We start from the raw sequence: 16,862 nt of genomic DNA, 5'->3' as shown, positions 1-16,862 counted from the left end.
AAATAAAATAAAATTAGAAATGAAAGAGGAGACACGGCAGCAGATACCTGTGTAATATAGAGGATCATTCAAATATACATCGAAAATTTATGTTGCAACACAATGAAAAATTTAAAACTGAATAAATTTCCAGACACACATGACCCACCAAACTTAAACCTAGAGGATAGAAACAACTTAAAAGGAATACAGCAAGCAATCAAAGAAGTAGTGGAAATCTCTCAACGAAAAATACTGTCTATAACCAAATGGATACACTGCTGAATTCTACCAGTCCTTCAAATAAATATTAACTCTACTGCTTCTGAAATTATTCCATGAATTAGAAAGGGGAGGAATGCTATCAATCTCATTTTACAAAGCCATTAGGACCCTGATACCAAACTAGAAAAACAGTTTTAAAAAATGAAAAGTATGAGTCAATCCCATGATGAACAGCATTACAAAAATTTTAAATAAAATATTTGAAAATTGATTTCAAGAATACCTTTAAAAGGGGACTGGAGAGATGACTGAGCTGTTATGAGCACTGACTGCTCTTCCACAGGATCCACATTCAATACTTAGTACCCACTTGGTTGCTTACAACTGTCTGTAACTCTGTCCTAGGGGATCCGTCATTCTCTTTTGGCCTCTGTCATATGAGGCACACATGTGGTGCACAGATATTTGCATGCAAAATACCCATATATATATATAGTTAAATAAAAAAATACGAAGTTCATTCATTATTACTAAATTGGCTTACTTTCAGGGATACAAGAATGCTACAACATATGCAGATCAATAAATATACCACATAAATATATGGACAGAAATTACATGGTCACCTCAATAGTTGTAATAAAGTTGTTTTCTTTGGTGACATGTGACATCTCATTCCTGAAGAAACCAGGAAGGCAGCCTGAGGAGCTTACTTAATGCTCTTGCAGAAGGCCTGGATTGAGTTTTTAGCACCACATGGAGGCTCACAGTCATCCATAACTCCAGTTGCTGGTTGTCTAACACTCTCTTCTGATTGCTATAGACACCAGGCACCCATGTGGTACATACACATATAATGCAGGCAAAATATTCATACAGCTGTTGTGGAATATTCCTTTACACTGTGTGAAGATATATCATTGTGATTGGTTTAATAAAGAGCTGCATGGCCAATAGCTAGGCAGGAAAACGTTAGGCCAGACTTCTGGGGACAGAGAAAGGGGAAAAGGTAGAGTTGCCACCTAGAAGCAGAGGAAGCAGGGCATGTAGGAGGAGAGGTAAAAGCCACAAGCCATGTGGCAACACGTAGATTAATAGAATTTAATTAATTTAAGTTTTAAGAGCTAGTTAGAAACAAGCCTAAGCTAAGGACAAGTTTTCACAATTAATATGAAGTCTCCATGTGGTTATTGGGGAACTGAGAGGCAGGACAGAGATTTAGATGATTTATTTTATGTGTATGTCTTTGTTACAAACACATAAAATAAATCATCTAAATTTCTTTTTTTTAAAAAAAAAAACTAACAAGAATATACCTTATCACAGTAAAGGCTATGTAACCCAATCCAATAACAACAACAAACTAAATGAGGCAAAGCAGAAAAGTGTGTCCTCTAAATTCAGAAATGAGATGAAGATATTTGTTTTCTCTTAATTAATTCTTTCTCAATATAGTCCCTGAAGTCTTAGATAGAGCAATGAGACAAGACAAAGAAAACAAAAGGATAAAAGTAGGATGGAAAAAGTTAAGTTATCCCATTTTGAGTCAATATGAGCCCATACACAGGAGACACTGAAGACTGGACCAAAAACCTCTTTAATATGAGTGACCCTTTCAGCAAAACAACAGGACACACGATCGTTAGGGCTTTCCTGTCTAACAAAAACAAACATGCCAAGAAAAAGTCAGGAAAACACCCATGCTCAAGATAAACAAGACATAGGGATGACTCTAAGGCAGGGAGTGACAGACTTCCACAATAACACTCTCAAGACACCAATGGAGGGAACCGAAGAGGACACTGGGGGGCTGAAGAGACGTCTCAGAGTACAAAGAAAGGCACTTTTTGCTTAGGCTGACCACCCAAACTCTATTTTCAGGACTAGAACTCACATAAAAGTGAAGGAGAAGAACCAACTCCACAGAGCCATCCTCTGGCTTCCACACACACAAATAATAAACAAACATAGAAAGACTTCATATACTCAGGGGTTGGCAGAAACAACATGAAGAAAATGGCTGTATTGCTGAACGCAATCTACACATTCAATGCAATGCAATGGGAGTGACATTCCTCCCAGAACTAGATATGCATAGGGAAGTCCAATGACACTGCATAACCAAGGCACTCCTGAACAAAAGGAGCAGTGTTGGAGGCCTCACAAGGCTGGGTCCATGCTGTGTTATCGTCACAGTCACAGAAGCAGCATGGTACTGGCATAAAAACAGACATGCAAATCAGTGAAATCGAATAGAGGACTAAGATTCAAACCCACACAGCTACAAGCATCTAGTTTTAATAAAGGTTTCCAAACATATAGAGGAGAAAACATAGCCTGTTTAACAAATGGGGTTGGGGAAACTGGACAGCCACATGCAGGTGAATGAAGCTGGATTCCCATAGTTTGCCCTGTACTGAAAAATTTAAAATCATCAAAGGCCTTAATGTAAGACTAGAAACTCTGAAACGGCTGGAGGAAAACATTTACATAGGCATAAGCAAGGGCTTTCTACAAAGGACACCAGTAGCCCAGAAAGCAATCGTAAACACTGGCAAGAGGGCTTACATGAAACTAAATGGCTTCTGTATAGCAAAGGAAGTGAGTGATGGAGCATTCTACACAATGGAAGTACTTTGCTAGCTACAGAACCAACAGAGAATTAACATTTAGAATATATAAAGAACACAAAAACTAAATAGTAAAAAAGGTCAAACAGCCCAGTCAATACATGGACTAACGCATGGATAGTTCTCCAAATATGTACATACGGTCAATAAATACAGGGAAAGAAAGTTCAGTATCCTTTGGCATCAGAAAAACACAAAATAAACAACACAGAGATCCCATATCAGTCCCGTAAGAATGGCTGTCATTTAAACAAACAACAAATAGAAATGGGGCCCATGAGATGGCTTAGTGAGGGGCCCAGTCTGCTCCCTGTTGCTGCAATAAAACGCTGACTCAGGTGGGAAGGGTTTGTTTAGTTTACAGGTAACAATTCATACTTGAGGGATCCAAGGCAGGAGCTGAAGCAGGAACTAAGTCAGGAGCTAAAGCACAGATCACAGAAGAACACTGCTCACTGGCTTGATTCCAGACTCACATTCTTATACAGACGATCCAGGCCGATCAGGGATGGTACTCAGTCTACAGTGGACTGGGCCCTCCTGCATAAATTATCAACCTACAAACTATCTGATAGACATGTCTATAGGTTGATCAGATCAAGGTAATTCTGCAGCTGAGGTTTCCTCTTCTCAGGTGTATAAAGTTGACAAGCAAGATTAGCCACTCATGGTGATAGGAGAGAATGGACTCCTGAAATGCCCACATGAGTACATTGGCAAGGTCATGCCTGTACTCCCTCACACATCACACACACACACACACGCACACACACACACACACACACACACACTAATACTAATTAGAAAAACTATTTATTAAAATTTTAATAAAAGAACCAAAAACAAATGCTTTTGAGGATGTGGAGGAGGGTAGGAATGTAATGTAGTCTAGTCATTTTGGAAAACATAATGATTTCCCCCCAAACAACAAAAAAGTATAACCATCACATGACCTAGCTATTACCACTTTTTGGTAAAGGGCCTCTAAATTAATATACACTATGGATACTTGCACATCCATACTTTTTATTTTTAGCACTATTCACAATAGCTAAGCTATAGAATCAGCCTTTGTGCCTACCAATATATAAAGATGATATGATATAAATACACAATGAAGCTTTGTTTCATCATAAATTAGAATGAAATGTTGTTTCTTGGAAAACAGATGCAACTGGAAATTATATGAAACAAAATAAGACAGATTCAGAAAGACAAACATTCCACATTTCCTCTCGGTTTTGAATGCTACGTTTTCCACAGATGCATGTGCACACATGCTACATGTATGAATTACATGAAAACTGAAGTGAAAATATCTAAGGAAAGGAACTAGACTGTAAGGAGGGGCAGATGGGAGGGCATGGGAATGAATACAGTCACATTACATGATAAATTTGAATAAAAATGCCTTCATAAAGCCATCAATGTTTATAGCAAAATACGCTACTATTTTTTTATAATACTCTGAAATTTCATCATACCTAGAGATGATTTCATCAGTCTCTAGAGATGAAACCATTATGTTATCATTTCACCAGCTAAATGCCTTCTTCTCTAGGAGAGGGTCTGCCAAGCTCCTCACGGAGGATATTTTTTTTACAAGATTTGGTCAATTGATGTTTTCATAAGCTTAGTTTTATCTTAAGTTATAATTTCTATGAAGTCATGAGTTGATACACTAGCTATATATTTTACTCCCTCTTTCTCAGTGTCCATTATAGTTAATTTTAGTTCCATTTCCTTTGAGTAGTTCTATTTGCAATTTTTAATACTCTATGACTTAAAATTTCATCCTATTAATCTTCCAGTACAAAGAAAAATTTCACTTGTTAAAAACCAATGTTGTTTTTGCCTTATAATTATCACATAAGTCTACTGAATTCTTTTTGAAAGGTAAGATATACAATAAAATCTGAGTGATCTTTCTTAAACCTTAAAAAACTTTTCATCATTCTGGGGATTATTATATTATTATCTATTATTTTCATTTTTATCTTAATAATTTTATAAAAAGACCAAATTATTACAAAAACCACAAAGGCAAGCTACAATAGCGAAGTGAGTCATCATTATTTTACCATTCTTTGGTTTTATTTTTATGTTGCCAATTTTATTTTATCACCTGTCAGAAGGCACAAAGGAGACAGGAAATACTCTCTTTACAGTCTGTGTTTAGTTTCCTTTGAACACAATTGAAAATTCAGAATTTTTCATTCCTCACTCATTATGGCAAAAAGAATACAATTTACAAAGTCAGAGAGTTCATCATTATTAGATACAATTGGGAAGGCAGATGCAAAGAGTCAGCAGGAATCTCCACTGCAAGGCTGGTGGTCGAACTGACTGTGTAGGACTCACATTTTAGGTCATTCCTCTGCAGATAATGACCTCCTAGATGGATTTTAAACTTGAGAATCCACAGTGAACAATGCCATTCTAAAGCAGAACTGAAATGTGGCCTTCTTTTAGTCATTCTGCAAGAATAATTTTATCATATAATAAATACTATGAAGTAAGAATTTGGACCATCCCATCCTTATAAAAGGCTACACCCACCATCTCTTCCTTTTTTTTAATGCTGTTTTTGAGTCAAAATGATTTAGTGTGATTTGTAAATGGGTAAATGTTGAATCAAGTAAGTACGCTGAGATGATAAAGATTATGGGAATAAAAATAACTGAATGGACTCAGTAATTGTTGATTATGCATCTAAAATTGAAAGTGGTTTGTACTCTGGATCTAATAAGAGAGCCTATTTCTTTCACTTTAAGTTACAAGTTATCAAAAATTCCAGAAACTTTAAAGTTCTGGATGATATAAGTATGTGAAGAATAGTCAAAAGTAAGGAACAGCTATAATCTCTTAATTGATATATTTCAGATCTAGAATAAGTATTTTCAAAATTAAAGTATCCAGTTTCACGCATGATACCAATAAAGTAGTTGACTAATCTCTGGGATATTCCCCATTTTAGATCTACATGGCAGCTGGCTATCATCTCAGTGAAACAGAATTCAAAGTGCATTTGATGTTTTTCAAAAGCTGATCTTCACTTCTGAACATTATTTACAAAAATTCTCTTAAAATATAAAAATAAAGATGCACTGGAATAAATGGTGATTTTTTGTTATATTGATACTAAAAATAATATATACCTATAACTCAGCACATCTGAAAACTCAAGCATAGAGTGTTACCCTGTAGACAGGTGTACTGAACAACACACTCTAGAGCTCACCATGTTACCCTGTAGACAAATCTGTGGTGAATGTCTTGGGTGGCTTTGGAACCAGGGTCACTTCCATTTGAATTTTGGCCCAATGCCTTTTAGTTGTGTGACAGTGACAGAAGCCTTGGCTTTCAGGAATCCCACTTTCTGCGTCTATAAAGGAGAGAAATAGAATTTATAGAGGCTAGTAATAGAGACTGCCTCATTTGCCCTGAAGCAGCTACAGCTACTGCAACGGTGACCAGAAGCAACAGCACTCAGGGAGTTTGCTTCTTCCCTTCCCCTCAGCAGTGGTGCTGTTTGGGTGACGCATAACCAGACTGATTAGTGGACCAGTAGACCTGGCTCCAGACATTCACCAACAGAGGACAGGAGTCATGCGCGTGAGTGTGTGGATGTGGAAGGCATGCAATTAAGTACAGCAAATCTTAGAGGAAAAATCATGGATGGTACTGATACATGGACGGAAAGAAAGAGTGCCTGGTTAGATACTAGCTTTGATTATGTTTTGTGTGTGGGTTTAGTTTTGAGATAGGGACTCACTTTGTGGTTTGAGCTGAACTGGAACTCCTTATGGAGTCCAAGATGGCCTTGAACTCGAAGGGGTCATCTGAATCTAGCCTTCCTAGTGCCAGGATTATTACACACATATGCCATGAGGCCTGGTTGATAGACTTTTCTCAACAATGAGTACAAACTGCCAAAGATTAGACAACAACTGCTATTTGGGGTGTTTGGTGCTTTAGGTATCTGTTGAAAACTTGGGCTGTTTTGAAAGACACACGTTATCTGATTAATTCTTGGTTTTTCTCTTTTGACAACTTCATCGCCTAAAGAAAACTGAAAGCCACAATAGGGAATGCTTTTCTGCTCTCAGTGCCGAGCAAAAATACAGAGCGGCAATGACAACGAAGGAATGGCTACCTTAGGGGACATTCACCTTACCTTGGACTTTATTAATGAGGAAAGGAAGTGGTAAACTCACACAGGTACACCTTCTGGATGGGAGAAAGGCATACTTTATAACAGTCAGGGAAAACACAGCAAAACTGTCCTGTGGGCATAAGGCCTCTCTGCACCTCTCTTGAAGAAGAATTAGGCAATATATAGAAGTCATATAGTGCCATAAAAAAAAATCTAGCACTGGGAATGCTTTGATGAAATGTTCTATTTTAAGTTTAAAATAAAGCCCAAGTTACAAGTATCAACACGCTTACTGTAGATTACTACCTGCTGTCTTTAGCCAAGCAGAAATGACTGAGCTTGCTCTGTCTTCCCTTGGTGAGGTCAGAATCCTCTTTTCTAGAGTGATTTCTGTACTTCTCTGGAACTAGGCCACAAATTTAAGTATTTCCGTTCCAGTCATCCTCTGTCAATGTTCATTGCTATTTGAAATAACCTTTTTGAGCAAGACACATTTGCCTATTATTCTTATTGTGGTTATATATACTTTCTCACAAAATATTATTGATACCAAAGAAATAGGAAGAGATAATCTTTATCACTGTGAAAAATTCTATAACCTAAGTGATTTATTTTACAGAGGCCTAGAGACTTGGGGTGCAGAATCAAGGTGGTAACAGGGTATTGGGGGAGGCCTACTCTTTGATCCCAGAAGGGACTTTAGTGCTGCCTCCTCCAGAGAAGACAGATGTTGTGGCCTCACGTGAAAGAAGGACAAAAGGATCAGTTTGCTCTCCAAAGCCTTGTTTGTAAATAAATGACAGATCCACCCAGGAAGTTGAAATTTTCATGACTTCATCACCTAAAAGCCCCATCATTCCAGTACTGAATTGGGATTAAGTTTCAATGTAAAATTGAGAGGGGACACAAACACATAAAAGCATGGCTAATATGTTCTAGATGTGGGAAAGTACCAAGTTTTTAAAAAAGGGTTTCATAAGCATTGCTCCAAACAACATAACCCCACAAGTGTTGAACTCCTCGGTAGACAGAACACCAGACACCAAAAATAAAATGTGTGCTACAGGAAGAAAGCATAAGGTATGAGTCAAAGAATCATGCACTTAGGTCACTCTTGTGCCACACGACCACTGGTAATACTCTTGTATGCCTTTCCTGCAAGCCAAGTACAACTGCCTCTTCCAGGCACTCAAGGAACCTAAAGGGCAACTCCTCCCCCCTTCCCTCCCCCGCCCGCCCTTGCTCTCAGTCTCGCGCTCTCTCTCCCCTCTCCCCCCATAGCCCTGGTTGTCCTGGATCTCACAGAGATCCACCTGCCACTGCCTTCCAAGTACTGGGATTAAAGGTATGTGCCACCACATCAGGCTACCTCTTCATTTTTCACTAGAGCCCATGGCTTTCTTCTATATTCAAGAATGATAAATTGAGACTAGAAAATAGTCATTATGTTCAGAGAGTGTTATTCTGGATACTGCTCAAAATTTTTCCATTGAAAAATGATGGTTGGAACAGGCAAGGCGTTTTCTAATTTAAGATCAAGGCCAACAGAAGCAGAAGGCTTCTTGAACTGTCACATGTAACTATCACAAGAGGCTCTTGTTAGAATAAATATTTTGAATCAGTAGGTATATTAGTCAGTTTGGGCTGCCAAAAAATACCATTGTAGCATGAATAATAAAACCTAGAGACAGATACTGGGGTTCAACCTGAAGATCAGAAAAGCAAAGCAGCCAACCACTAGATAGACCATTTACCTCTACCAATGCTCAGACCAAAGTGGCAATCCTCAGGCTGCCAAACCCCACACTTCACTGAGTTCTTATCTCTTCCCCTTTATATTCCTCACTTTGCCCAGTCATATTGCGTCTGTCTCCACCTCCCTAGTGCTGGGATTAAAGGTGTGTAATCCCAAGTTGCTGGTATCACCTTTGTGTGGGCTTTGTTTCTCTTTTACACAGATTCAATCTTGTGTAGCCCACAGTGGCCTTGAACTCACAGAGATCTGTCTGCCTCTGTCTTCCGAGTCCTGGGATTAAAGGTGTGTCCCACCTCTCCCTTGCCTGTTTGGCTGACTAGTATGCTGCTTTGCCTTCTGATCTTCAGGCAAGCTTTATTTATTAAAACACAAATAATATGCCACTATATACCATAGAGTACCAGATGGCTTATGCAACATAAAGCTGCCATCAGAATTCTAGGGTCTAGAAAGTCCAAGGGTAAGAGGATGGCCAGCTCAGTTTCTGATTAAGCCTCTATGCCGCTTTCTTTTTGTGTGCTCAGATGCCTTTTCCTTCATAATTATTTCCAGAAATTAAGAGTTCTGTGATGCTTCTTATAAGGACATTGATCCTATCGGAGCAGAGCTGCATTCTTATTTCCCCCACTTAACCTTCACATCCTGCTTACAGGCCTCAGGAAGTCCTGTTCTCCACTGATACTGATGACAATAGCAATACTGCAACGTAAAGACAAGTACGGTTTAAGTGAGGACAGGAGTGTAGAATGAGGGGACCAAGGGGTGTTTGTATGTCTAGCCCAAACAAAGGTATGAAAAGCCAGATGAAAGCGGATTGTCTTTTAAGCTAATTAAAAATATAATTGAAAAAGATTTTGAAGGAGGTACCTTGAAAGTGTGGCTAATGCCGCTCCCGGAAGCTATAGGTTATTAAACAAAAATCCCAGTGCCACGTGTGGGATCCCTCTTTATGAGTTCTTGGTTAGGCAGGCCATGCAGACTCCCAAATAATATAGGTTATTGCAATTGTTCTTGGCTGCCCACAAGAACTAGATGTTAAGACCCCATTCCTGAAGACATCACACACTTGGGTTGAGGGACCCAGAGAAACCAAGCCGGAATTGAGTTGGAAGATCCTTCCCAGCTGTCTAGAGCTTTAGTTGTACAATGCAGGCTGCTGGGGGAGAAGAGCCATCAATCATCTTATACTCAGTATAAGCAGCATGAGCTCCACTACCAATCTGCCAGGAAAGCTGCAGCCACTGGTGAAAGGGTGACAGGACATTGTGGGGGCTATCAGCCACTTTTGGGTTGGACTGTAGGTTCACTCTACAGGAGGGAATTTAGACCTGGTTAAATAAACCTAGTAAAGTCCACGGCTCAGTCATTAGAGAGGTTCTACAGTGGTGGTTCTCAACCTATGGCTCGCGACCCATTTGGGCTTGCATATCAATATCCCACATTCCGATATTTATGTTTCAATTCATAACAGTAGCAAAATTACAGCTACGAAGTAGCAACAAAATACCCTTATAGTTGGAGATCACTATACCACAGAGCAACTGTATTAAAGAATTGGGGCATTAGGAAGGTTGAGAACCACCGCTCTAGAGAAACCTATGACAGTTACTTGACTAAATGGACATGATATCAAACCGCCTTCCAAACATGTTCTAGTCATAGATTAGTGCTTCTCTCAGAATTGGTCAGAGAAGCTTCTCACTATGAGCAGTAGTTAATGTAAGGGTTTATAAATGGTCAGAGGCTAGGAATAAAGGACCCGAGTACTCAGTACAAGCACAATGGCAATATTATCTCCCCAAAAATCAGGAACACACAGAAGAGATGGAAAGAGAGCAAGCGGCAGGGAATGGGGGGGGGCTATGAAACGCTAGCTTCTGAACACGACAGTCACTGCACCCATGAACTCACAGCAGGTGTGGCTGCTGACACAAGACCCGCCCAAGACTGTATGCATCAACATTTCATCATGGATGAGAGAACTCTCTGAGGAACTACGGGCGCTTAATGGTTGCTGGGGGAATCGTTCTTCAGTGGTCTAGCTGCTGCTAAGCTGGCCTTACTCAAGTAGATATGAGACCCTCCCCATCCACCATAATCATGCAGGCAATTCTAGTTAACACACACACACACACACACACACGAACAAGACACAGCTATGGAAGAAAACTTGTTGGGAAAAAGAAAGGGTTCAGAGGTAGTGGAGGAAGATGAGGGAGGAAAATGGGGGCTTTGATCAAGGTATGTTATTTCCATACATGAAGCTGTGAACAAATAGTTCCTGTTTTAAAGTAAAAAAAAAATAGAAAAGAAAAGAAATAACAAGAAGAAGCATAGCCTGGAAGCCAGTTCTTTAAGAAACTGCCTCTTGTGCCTTTACTTGGAGCATACTGTTCAGATAGTTGGGTCTTTTCCAAGTCATGTGATATTCCCTAGATCAAATGTTCCACACTTCTTTATCTGAAGGTCAAGTCCTGAGACCCCTTCTTTGGAACATTATTAAAAGTTCATCAGCTAACGCCAAAAGACAAGACACCAGTGCCACAGAGGAGAATGATGTTAGTGCATAGACAGGAGAGAAAAGCCTCACCTGTTTAAATTCTCAAAGTGGTACTTTCAATAGATCTATAAAGAGAAATACAGCTAATAATAAAAAAAAAAAGACGATGATCCAGGCCATTATGCTGTCATTTTATTTGGATTGCTAATGAGAATCGCCAGCCAGGAGAAATAGGGGTTGACTTTATAAAAGATCGAATAGAAAAGAACTCCTGCCTTGATACAGTTTGACAGTTTCCTGCAAAGGAGGCTTGTTACTTCTGGGCTCAGGGACACCAGTTTTCTCCAGTGATTATGTCACCAGCTCTCAGAATTGCTTTGGATGCCTAGGTCTTTATTTTCTTTGAGCATGCATCGAGCTCCTTCAGATGTGAGGTCAGGCCACAGAGGCTGCATTCAATTACCTCCAAGAGTATTAACTCAAAGTGAATTTCCAGGCTTTATTTGTTAGGTGGTGGATGGCCTGTGTTTTTTTTTTTTTTTTTGACTGAACAGTGGCAGCCTTAAAGTTAGATACCTGATCTCCCATGGTTTGAATCTGGAGGCTCCTTTCTGGCAGATGGCAGCATGCTCAGATATGGGAGACAGGATAGGAAGGACCAACCTGAGAACCCTATGGGGTAACAATAGACTCATGGGAGTCTAGAACACTATCAGCATCTGAGGTCTTCATCTCACAGCCTTGAGCAGTTCGCCATAAAGGCTGATTTCAAATCGGGTACCAGTGATGGCCATGCTCAGTTTAGCCATCATCCTATCCTACTGTGGACCTAACATAGCACAAGTGGTAGAGGCACCAGCAGGTCCACTCTGCAAAGCTATCTTCTGAAAAACCAAGATGGCTTGAGCAGAGGTGCGGGTTGGGAGACATCCTCTTAGCATGCTCTCGGACTGGCTTTTTCTTTTCTGTCTCTAGTGCATCTTACTACTGGCTTGCTGCTTCTCCTGGAAGCTGCACAGCAATACCTTTGAAAGAGGGCAGAATACGCATTCCTGGATTTGTCTAAAGGAGTTGTCTTGATAATAAGGATCTTGACCAGCAGCTCTGATTTTTTTCGGTTCTGAGTTTCTCAGTGCTGTCCTGCTAGAATTCTTGGCTGCAGGAGCAGGAGGAGGGTAAGGACAAAGAAAACATAGATTGCACTAGATTCTCAAGCTGTATTTAATAGTCATTGAGCTACAACTGAGACTGTGTTTAAATGCTCAGGGACAAATCTCTTGAGAAGCCTGCTAGTTTTCTAAGTATGGCATTTGAGTGGAATAATGAAGAGGAAATGCTGACCCCTTGGTCTCTACCCACTCACCCCAGTCCCAATCTCTGAGGGTGACAGTCCCTCTGAGCTGCAGTGGAGGAGAGGGATGGAAAAGCTGGGCCTTGTCTCTTACTCTAGAGCTGTCACTGGGCTCTTCTGGAAGCAGTCTATATTAAACCTATACATTTTTAATGTCATCCTGAGATGCCATCTATTACCCTGGGCTAGCAACAAGAAATCTAGGTGAGCGGGTCATATCCAGAACTACAGTGCTCCATGCTGAGTTTCACAGGTGACTGTGTCTTCATTTGCTATCTTAAAATTAAATCCATTTCCTGTATAGTTTGGATCAGGAGTGGCCCCAAAGGGCATGTGTTAAAGGCTTGGGCCTCAGAGATGTTGGGAAGTGAAGAAATCTGGCCCAACAAGAGGTCTTTAGGTCATTGGGATATCCTCAACAGGTCTGTGGAAGCCCTGGTTCTTTCTCTTTCTCACCTTTAACTTCCCATGATGTTGTTCTACCACGTATTTCCACTGCATTGCTGCCACAGGCCCAGCACAACACACCCAGCTGTTACAGATCGCTAATTCTGAAGCCATGAGCCCAAACAGCCCCCTTCTCAGACATTACTAGCGTGATAGAAAACTAATACTCTGCCTATCTTTGAAGTCTAAACATCTCATCAAAGTTCTTCCAAAACGTTAGTTTTCACTAATTCATCCTAAGATTCCCTGAGTCTTTTTTAAAACAAAAAGGAAAGAAAAAAAAAGAAAACAAACTATCTTTTTTTTCATTTTACATACCAATCCCAGTTTCCACTTACTCCCCTCCTCCCATTCCCTCCACCTATTCCCCACCCAACCCCCCATCTACTCCTCAGAGAGGGTAAGGCACATTGCTTTGGGGAAGGTTCAAGGCCCTCCCTACTATATCTAGGCTGAGCAAGGTATTCATCCAAAGAGAATAGGTTCCAAAAAAGCTAGTACAAGCAGTAGGGATAAATCTTGGTGCCACTGCCAGTGGTCCTGCTGTCTGCCCCAGTCACACAACTGTCACCCACATTCACAGGGTCTAGTTTGGTCTTATGCTGTTTCCTTTCCTGTCCAGCTGGAGTTGGTGAGCTCCCATTAGCTCAGGTAGACTGCTTCAGTGGGTGTCCCCATCATGGTCTTGATCTCTTTGCTCATATTCTCACTCCTCCCACTCTTTAACTAGACTTTGAGAGCTCAGTCCAGTGCTCCGATGCAGGTCTCTGCCTCTGTTTCCATCAGTTGTTGGATGAAGGTTCTATGGTGATATTTAAGATATTTATCAGTCTGACTATAGGGCAAGGCCAGTTTAGGCACCTTCTCCTCTATTGCTTAGGGTCTTAATTAGGGTCATTCTTGTGGATTCCTGGGAATTTCTCTAGTGCCATGTTTCTTGCTAGCCCCATAATGGCTTCCTTAATCAAAATATCTCTTTCCTTGCTCTCATCTCTGTCCTTCCTCCATTTTGACTATCCTCTTCCCTCAAGTTTTTTCCTCCCTTCCCTTTTCCCCTCATCTTCCCCTTCTACCCTCCCTACTCTCCCTACTCCCATGCTGCCAATTTTGTCAGGCAATCTTGTCTATTTCCCCTTTCTAGGTGGATCTATGTATGTTTTTCTTAGGGTTAATGCAATCTCCATCAAAATCCCAAAACAATTTTTCACAGACCTTGAAAGAACAATAATCAGCTTCATATGGAAAAAACAAAACACGCAGGATAGCCAAAACAATCCTATACAATAAAGGAACTTCTGGAGGCATCACCATCCCTGACATCAAGCTCTATTGTAGAGCTATAGTAATAACAACAACTTGGTATTGGCATAAAAACAGAGAAGTTGACCAATGGAATCAAATCAAAGACCTGGATATCAATCCACACAACTATGAACACCTGATTTTTTGACAAAGAAGCTAAAATTATACAATGGAAAAAAGAAAGCATCTTCAACAAATGGTGCTGGCATAACTGGATGTCAACATGTAGAAGAATGAAAATAGATCCATATCTATCTCCATGCATAAAACTCAAGTTCAAATGAATTAAAGACCTCAATATAAATCTGATCACACTGAACCCGATAGAAGAGAAAGTGGGAAGTAGTCTTCAATGCATGGGAACAAGAGACCACTTCTTAAATATAACACCAGTAGCACAGACACTGAGAGCAACAATAAACAAATGGGACCTTCTGAAACTAAGAAGCTTTGGTAAAGCAAAGGACATGGTCAATAAGACAAAAAAGTGATGGAGGTGGGTCTTGTATCTTATCTGTTGCTGTCATTGGTTAACTAATAAAGAAAACTGCTTGGCCTGATAGGACAGAAAATTAGGTAGGCGGAGTAAACAGAACAGAATGCTGGGAGAAAGAAGCCGAGTCAGGCAGTTGCCATGATTCCCCTCTCTGACACAGATGCAGGTTAAGAATCTCCCTGGTAAGCTACCACTTCATGGTGCTACACAGATTAATAGAAATGGGTTAGATCAATATGTAAGAGCTAGCCAATAAGGGCCAGGCAGTGTTTAAAAGAATACAGTTTCCATGTAATTATTTTGGGGCATAAGCAAGCCAGGCGGCCGGGTGCTGGGGCGGCAGGGAAGCAGCCCCTTGCTCCTCCATACAACAAAAAAGTAGTCTACTGAATGGGAAAAGATCTTTACCAACCCCACATCAGACAGAGGACTGATCTCCAAAATATATAAAGAAACTAGACATCAAAATTCCAAATAACCCAATTTAAAGATGGGGTATAGAACTAAAGAGAGAATTCTCAATAGAAGAATATCAAATGGCCAAAAGATACTTATGGAAATGTTCAACATCCATTGCCATCAGGGAAATGAAAATCAAAACAACTCTGAGATACCATCTTATACCAGTCAGAGTGGCTAAGATAAAAAACACCAATGACAGCTTATGCTGGAGAGGATGTGGAGTAAGGGGAACACTCATCCATTGCTGGTGGGAATGCAAATTTGTACAGTCACTTTGGAAATCAGTATGGTGGTTTCTTAGAAAACTGGGAATCAACATACCTCAGGATCCAACAATACCACTCTTGGGCATATACTCAAAGGATACTTAATCATACTACAAGGACATTTGTTCAACTATGTTCATAGCAGCATCATTTGTAATAGCCAGAACCTGGAAACAACCTAGATGCCCCTCAACTAAAGAATGGATAAAGAAAATGTGGCACAATTACACATTAGAGTATTACTCAGCGATTAAAAAACAATGACATCTTGAAATTTGCATGCAAATGGATGGAACTAGAAAAAAAAGTCCTGAGTGAGGTGACCCAGACCCAGAAAGATGAACATGGTATGCACTCACTCATAAGTGGATACTAGCTGTAAAGCAAAGGATATTGAGCCTATAGTTCATGATTCCAGAGAAGCTAAGTAACAAGATCCTTTGGCTCTTGAAGATATCAAACATTCCTCAGCTTAGGGAACATTCGCAGAACTTTGTTTCATTGTCTGCTTACCACTCTTGGTGTGTTCTTACTTCCTGTCTTCCAGCTTGACCGATGTGGATGCAGTTGTTCTTTGAATTTATCTCTAATTCCTTTTGTCTTAGCATACAATTTCCATTTGAGGGTGATTTCTTTCTGTCTTCAGAAACTCAGTCTCTTAGAACATGAAATCTATTCTCAGCAGTTAATATTCTTTTTTTTTAATTTGTCTTCTGAATTTTAAAAATTCAGTCTTTGTTCCAGAAAGCCTTTGCTGTACTCTAATTATATCTCTTTTTAATTACTTTTATTAATGTCTTCTTTCTCTTTCCATTAGTTCAACTATAAATGAAGTTGCCAGCTCTTGTTGCTCAGCCTGGTATTTCTTCTGGTTTCAGAGTCCCTTTGAATCATTGTAATTTTCCACTCTCTAATCAATTTTGTGTGCTTCCTTAATGCCTGTCCTGCTCAGTCAGCTGGAGTATTTGATCAGACAGAGCAGAGGTAGGTAGCATGTGAATAGCTCATGTCTCTGGCCTTCTTCTGGTGGTGCTGATGAAGCCCCCTTTTCAACAGAGTGAACTAGAACTGCCATGACTCATGAAAAAAACCCACATTTTTGCCCAAGAGGTCGGTAGCTGGTGTGACTTATTGACATCGTCAATTTCAGAGAAGAATCCTTTTCTAAGGGGGAGGTGGATGGGTTCTTCCAGACCCATGGAGGAGGAGACTTCTACTCCAAGGAGGAGTGCTCCTCCTCCATGGGCTGGAAGGTGTTGCTGGTTACCATGGAACCTAAAGCCCCTCCCCCA

The 16,862-nt window shown here is 40.2% G+C and overlaps 1 protein-coding gene across 1 annotated transcript in view; it reads right to left on the bottom strand.

The window, feature by feature from the left end:
• Positions 1-16,862, bottom strand: part of Slc9a9 (solute carrier family 9 member A9) — a 559,136-nt gene that overhangs the window by 127,411 nt on the left and 414,863 nt on the right. The window lies entirely within an intron of this gene.

The sequence above is a fragment of the Microtus ochrogaster genome, unplaced genomic scaffold (genome assembly GCF_000317375.1).
Source record: "Microtus ochrogaster isolate Prairie Vole_2 unplaced genomic scaffold, MicOch1.0 UNK12, whole genome shotgun sequence".
Lineage (NCBI taxonomy): Eukaryota > Metazoa > Chordata > Mammalia > Rodentia > Cricetidae > Microtus > Microtus ochrogaster.
This window is presented reverse-complemented; position numbering and strand designations above follow the sequence as displayed.